This window comes from Nuphar pumila, chromosome 6 (assembly GCF_984573655.1).
Source record: "Nuphar pumila chromosome 6, dmNupPumi1.hap1.1, whole genome shotgun sequence".
NCBI classification, from domain to species: Eukaryota; Viridiplantae; Streptophyta; class Magnoliopsida; order Nymphaeales; family Nymphaeaceae; genus Nuphar; species Nuphar pumila.
Window position 1 is genome coordinate 42,085,455 of NC_143254.1, and position 6,270 is coordinate 42,091,724.

Here is a 6,270-nt window from a genome sequence, read left to right on the forward strand (position 1 = left end):
GAGTTTGACCCGGGTTTCATTACTAGTGTGAACCTGTTTTTGTTGTTTGATACATAGTTTGCACAAATATTTTTATTGAAAATATATTTTTAAAATGCTTTATTAAAAAAGTTACATCAATTTTTTGGGATTGTTGCTAGGGAACAATGAGTAATACGAGTATTCACTTTATTGTCATTGTTTGTTCATGTTTTATAGGTTATTAGTTTCTCTTTTGTTTACTATTTAGGACTGCTTAGTTTAAATTTCTGTTAATTTTTTAGGATTGTTTAATTTTTATTCAGTATTTAGGTTAGAACCACGTGTTTGCATACTCTAGATATCAACTTACCTTTCTTGCATGACCCACCTATTAGGATACCCTTAGAGGTGATTGTGCAAGATTGGTATCGTGCTCTTAGTTTATTTTTTACAGGATATCTATTGAGTGCAATTGTGTGGTGTTTGTTTACTGCGTTTTGGTATTATTTTTCTTTTGCCTGCTTTGTGGTTTGGCTGCACTGCACGTTAGGTAGTTAGAAAACCAGTGCCTTAGGATGGTTGCTACACCGGTCTACCCTAAGGTGCATGCAAGGATGATGCTCACTTGACCCCGAGCTTGCAGAGATAGTCGAGGACTTAGAGTCCCTTATTAGGAGAGCCCATTGATCTGACCCCATAGCCCAAGATCAACAGTTGACTCATCCTCTGAAGGAATATTTTATTCCTAATGAATATACCCCTGCCTCTTGCATCACAAGACCCGTTGTAGGAGCACTTCAGTTTGAAATTAAGGCCAACATAATCCAAATGCTTCCATTTTTTTATGTCCTGAGCAAAGAAGACCCCTATTGTCATCTCGATGAGTTTTTTGAGATCTGCTCCACTGTGCTGATCAAAAATTTTGGGGATGATGCGTTGTTTTTGTTCTCTCAAGGACAAAGTCAAGCACTAGCGGAAGACCCTTGATACTATTCAGATTACCACGTGAGAACACATGCAGCGTGAGCTCTTCAAAAAGTATTTTTCGATTGGTAAGATGAACTAGTTTCATACAGTCATTACCAATTTCTCTCAGATTAAGGGAGAACAGTTCCATGAGACATGGAAGAGGATGAAAGATCTTCTCTGGAAATGCTCCCATGACCAGGTGCCTCATTGGCAACTGGTGCAGTACTTTTACGATGGCCTGATCAAGAAGGACAGGAAAATGGTTGAATCTTCATGTGGGGGCATGTTCATGCTCAGGAGCAAGGATGAGGTATGAACATTATTCAAAACATTGAGCAAAAATGTTATGCACCATGCCATGTCCTCGCAACTTGACAGGACCACACTTGTTCCTAGTGATCCTAAGAAGGGAGGGATTTTTGAAGTTGGGTTCATATATGATTTGCAAATCAAAGTGGATCAGTTGACTAAAAAAGTAGACCAATTACTGGCCAACCCAGCTTTGCTAAATCCAATAGGAAAAATATGCAAGCTATGTGCTAGCTCTGCACACTTTATTTTTAAGTGTTCGACAGCACCAGTATATCCTGAATTCGTTAGGAACAAGTGAATGTTGCCAAAGATTTCGCTAGACCGGTGCATGATCCTTATGCACCCACCTATAACCCGGAATGGCAAAATCTATAAGAGTCACCCCACATGCCTCCCCAGATACATCACAGACAAGGTAACCTCCAACAAGGTTACCCCTATCCCACATTTCTACATGCCCATCTCCAGCATAGCTTGCCTTCTTCTAAGGATCCTACATCGAGCTTATCTTTTCAAGAGAAGCTACTCGAGGCATTTTCTGACATTAAGGTCAACCTTAGTTCTTACACGTAGTCGATAGCGAAGCTAGAGACTCAGATGAGACAGTTGGTTGAGGCCTTGAGCAGGCAAAGTGAGGGAAGCCTCCTGAGTCAGTCTGTCATCAACCTGAAGGGTAAGAAACCCATGTATCATGACCTGCACCTCACAAAGTCCCACCAATAGCAGGACAACTCTGTTATGACCCTTCGAAGTGGAAAGACATTTTACCCTACTCAGGAGTCGATTGGTGAGCCCACTACTATACCTATTGACCAGTCGATCTCCTCCACTAGGCTTAAGGAAAACAGGCAGAGCCCATAGCTTGTGTCTTCTTCGTATATTCTCAGAGCCCCTTTTCCTCAGGCCTTGGCCAAACCGATTGATTTTAGCAAGTAGGGGATGTGCATGCACGAGATGCTTGACATTTTCAAGCAGGTTCACATAAACATTCCCCTGCTTGACGCCATCTAGCAAGTGTTTGCCTATGCAAAGTTCCTCAAAGAACTTTGCACGCAGAAAAGACAATCGAGGTCGTTGCCCAAAATGATCTTCTTGACTAAGCAGGTGAGTTTCGTGTTTCGACACTAAGCCCCACATAAGCTCAAGGATCCTAGAGCACCGATCATCTCAAGTGTCATAGGGAACATAACTATCGAGCATGCATTGCTCGATCTTGGAGCCAACGTGAATATTTTGTCAGGTTTCCTTTATGACACTTTTGGGATTGGGAATTTGAAGCCCACGACTATTGTCTTGCACTTGGCTGACAGATCTATCAAACATCTGTGAGGAATCTTGGAAGATGTGTTAGTTAAGGTTGAGGACTTCTACTTTTTGGTCAATTTTTTTGTTCTGGACATGAAGGGCACTGATGTCGCTCACCAGATCCTCATTATTCTAGGCAGACCGTTCTTGGCCACGGCCCATGCTCATATCGATTGTCATACTAGGAAGATAAAGGTTTCTTTCAACAACAAGCATATATGATTACATATCTTTGATGTTGCTATGAGAGTGACAAGAAATGACGAATGCTTTTGCGTGACTGACGTCACAGAAAAGCAATTTGATCCACAATTGAATGTGTATTTTGCTAGTCGTTCGGTTTATGACTCTCCATCCTTTGAGAATAGCCTCCATATGAAGACTAATCTCGTTTATCCTGTTAGTCTCAAGAGTCATCATAGGGTCCAGAGGAATAGAGTTGGAGGACACATAGTGCTCAGTGTCACAAATGACACTCTTTTTCTCAGAGTCCCTGATTGAGCATGACCCCATGTCCATTGGTCTCATGAACGATGAAGGAAAACCAGAGATCTGTCTGGCTAAGGACGTAAAACCTAGCACTTTATGTGAGGCAGACCATATTTGTGATGTACTATTAGTAGTCTTTGTAGTTTTCTTAGGATGTGTTTTTCTTCTTTCATGAGTTTGATGACCAGATCATGTATGTATTGCATTTTTGGTATATTTTTATGAGTTGTATAACAGGTAGACAGGTGGAATCTATGCAAAACCATTTACATGTTGTATCAGGTAAGGGTTCACAATGTGAATTAGGTGACTTCTACCCCTTTTCTCTCAATTATTTTTGTTTTCATCTGCATTCACTCAGTTTCATGCAAGCATGAGGGAGTGTCACTGAGGACAATGTCATTCAAGCATGGGAGAGGGTATAGTTTGTACACCCAAATTTTTGTCTTTGTACTTGCGCACTGATGAAAACTCATAAAAATTGGGCTTTTAAGGAATGAGTTTGATCTTATATGAATGTTTCACATAATCTAATGTTTTTAGAGAATTTTTAAGTCCCATAAAAAATTTTTTCGACACTAATCTAGAAAAACATGGTTATTTATGTGGATTTCAAAGAAGTGATTATAGATGCATGTTAGAGTTTATTTTAAATCACAAGTATGAATATGCGTAGTTTATTTTAGAAAAAAAACTAAGCAAATGAACAACATTGCATTTATGAGCTCCAAAAGTGAAAAGAGCATACATTTAGTTGTTTGATCTCTTTGTATTCCCTAGTAGCTGGGCTCAAAAACAAGTTGAAGTGTTTGAGTTTCATGTCGAAAAGAATAATGAAGAAAATCACTTCTATGTTTAGTTGATATATATGACCTATTTTATTCAAGCAAGTAGAGTCTGAGGGATGTTTACACCTGCTGCCCTAAAGTCATCTGGCTCGGGAGCCACCGACCTGAAAGCTCGTTACATGAACTTTATAGAGAGCCTAATACATGTTGACATTGCCCATGACAAAAAAGCAGACTATACTTAAAACTATAAAAATGGAAGGTCTAGTGACTTGAGCAATTAAGTCCAAGAAATACTTTGTATCTGGTGCCCTAAGGTTGTCTGGCCTGGGAGTCACTAACCAAAGCTCATTACACGGGTCATGAAAACTGGAAATTTGATATAGTAGTCAACAAAAGAAAGAAAAAGTATGAAAAAAAATTAAAAATCAAGAAAAAAAAATAGTGTAAAAAAAAAAGTTCACTGCTTAGAAGCAAATATTGAGAAAACCTATGCAGAAAACATATGAGTGAGGATTAGTAAATAATAACATATACATATTTGATTTTATGAAAATAAAGCATAAATGATTATGATATTTAGAAAAGTGAAAGAAAAAAGTTTTATTCTGTGGTTGCTTGTAAAAGACTCTAATTATGTTTTGATAATGTAATGACACAAAATATTTGCGAAAATAAACTCCTTAACCGCCTAATGCTTTGTGACTTGAAATTTTTATGCATACATAACAGAGATGTTTGTGTGTAACATCGCTGCAAACCCTCACGAGACCTTATTTATCCACTGGGGTAACCCAGGGGTTTAAAGTACTTGTTGCATACGCTAAATGCAATCGTGATTCCTATGAAAGTGAGTTAGGTTTTTGTCTTGGTTAGTTTAACAATTTTGCTTTTTGCTTCAGTTTGCTCGAGGACTAGCAAACGATAAGCATGGGAGAATTTGATCATGCATATATTTTGCATTTTATTCATCTATATTTATGCATGATCCACGATAAAATCGCATTAAAAACCTATTTTTATCGTTAGTTTCAAGAAACCACATTGAAATTGAAAATATCAAAAAATTACCAAATTCAAAGCTTGCCCTACTTTTTCAGTGTTTTAGTTAATTTATGAGGTTTTAATTTATAGTTTAATTAGATTAGGCGAGTAGTTACTAATTTTAATTAGTTTAGGAAAAAACTCTTTTGAAAAACACATTTTTGAGGAAGACTTGTTTTAAAAATTTTAAAAATATTTTGAACTTTTATAGAAAATGTGTTTTAACCTAACTTTTTATTATAAATAGAACTTTTCTAGCTATGGAGGCTATTTTTTCAGTCAGTAGCCTGCGCTCACTCTCTCTCTCTTCTCTGCCTACCCTTTTTCATTTCTTTCCCTCTTTCGATCGACCGGTTGCCTACTTTCTTCCTTTTTTGCTTCTTATGTTTCTCAATTTGTCTTCTAAACTCTGTCATCGTCGGTTCCTCTCATCTCCTCTGTCGGAGAGAGAGCTGAAGTCCATTTGGGTGCAGCAAGTAAAAACCATCCTTTTCTCCCTCATCTTCGTAGTTTTAGATTCATTGCATGTACCGTATTTTAATTCAGCATCATCATCGCATATGGGGTAGTCTGAATTTTATTTGTGTAGTTTGGCATATTCAAATAGTTTGCATAAATCGTAAATAGTGGTTTCATAAATTTCAGATTTCGTTTGATTATTTTTTATGTTTAGATAATCTAGTTGAACCCTATTAATTTAACCATAGTTAGATATTATATTAGATTATGTTTTGTTTTGTGATTTCTAATAGTTTTTGTTTCTTGTTTGTCATGATTTGTTGAACATTACATAAAGAATAATTTTTTTTTGGTTTAGCAAACCATGAAACTTCAATCAATGTCATATTCCATCTACAACAACATAAATGTTGTTCTTGATCTATTCCTTTAATGTCAAACACGCAGGTTGTGTTTGACGTTAAAGGGTATGCTTGGTATTGTGTTGTTGGCAGCAGGTAAGCTGAACAAGGGACGTTTTAGGTGTGAATCATCTTAGGACCATAGGGTATTTAGGTATACATTATATTTTTTTGTGGTGTCTTATATAATAATTGGTTATTATGTTTCATAATATTCTTTTTCTTGAATTAGTAGAATAGCTTATAGGTTAGTGTTTCCTTTTGTTAGTTGGCTTGTTTTAATTCTTTTAGTTGCATCAATGGTTATGGGTAAATGCATTGCATGTAGTAAGTTAGTATTGTTTTCTTTTTCTTTTTCTTTTTCTTTTTTAGTAGATAACTATATTGTTGATCGAATTTCATGCATTTGTGAGTAGCTTAACAACGTTGAGTTTTAATCCTATTAGTTAACTCTCTAACTTTCTTGCTGTTTTTTTTAATAACATGTGTTCATGTTCAACCATCTAGAATTCACTTAGTTGGTTAGATTGAATTAGATTAGC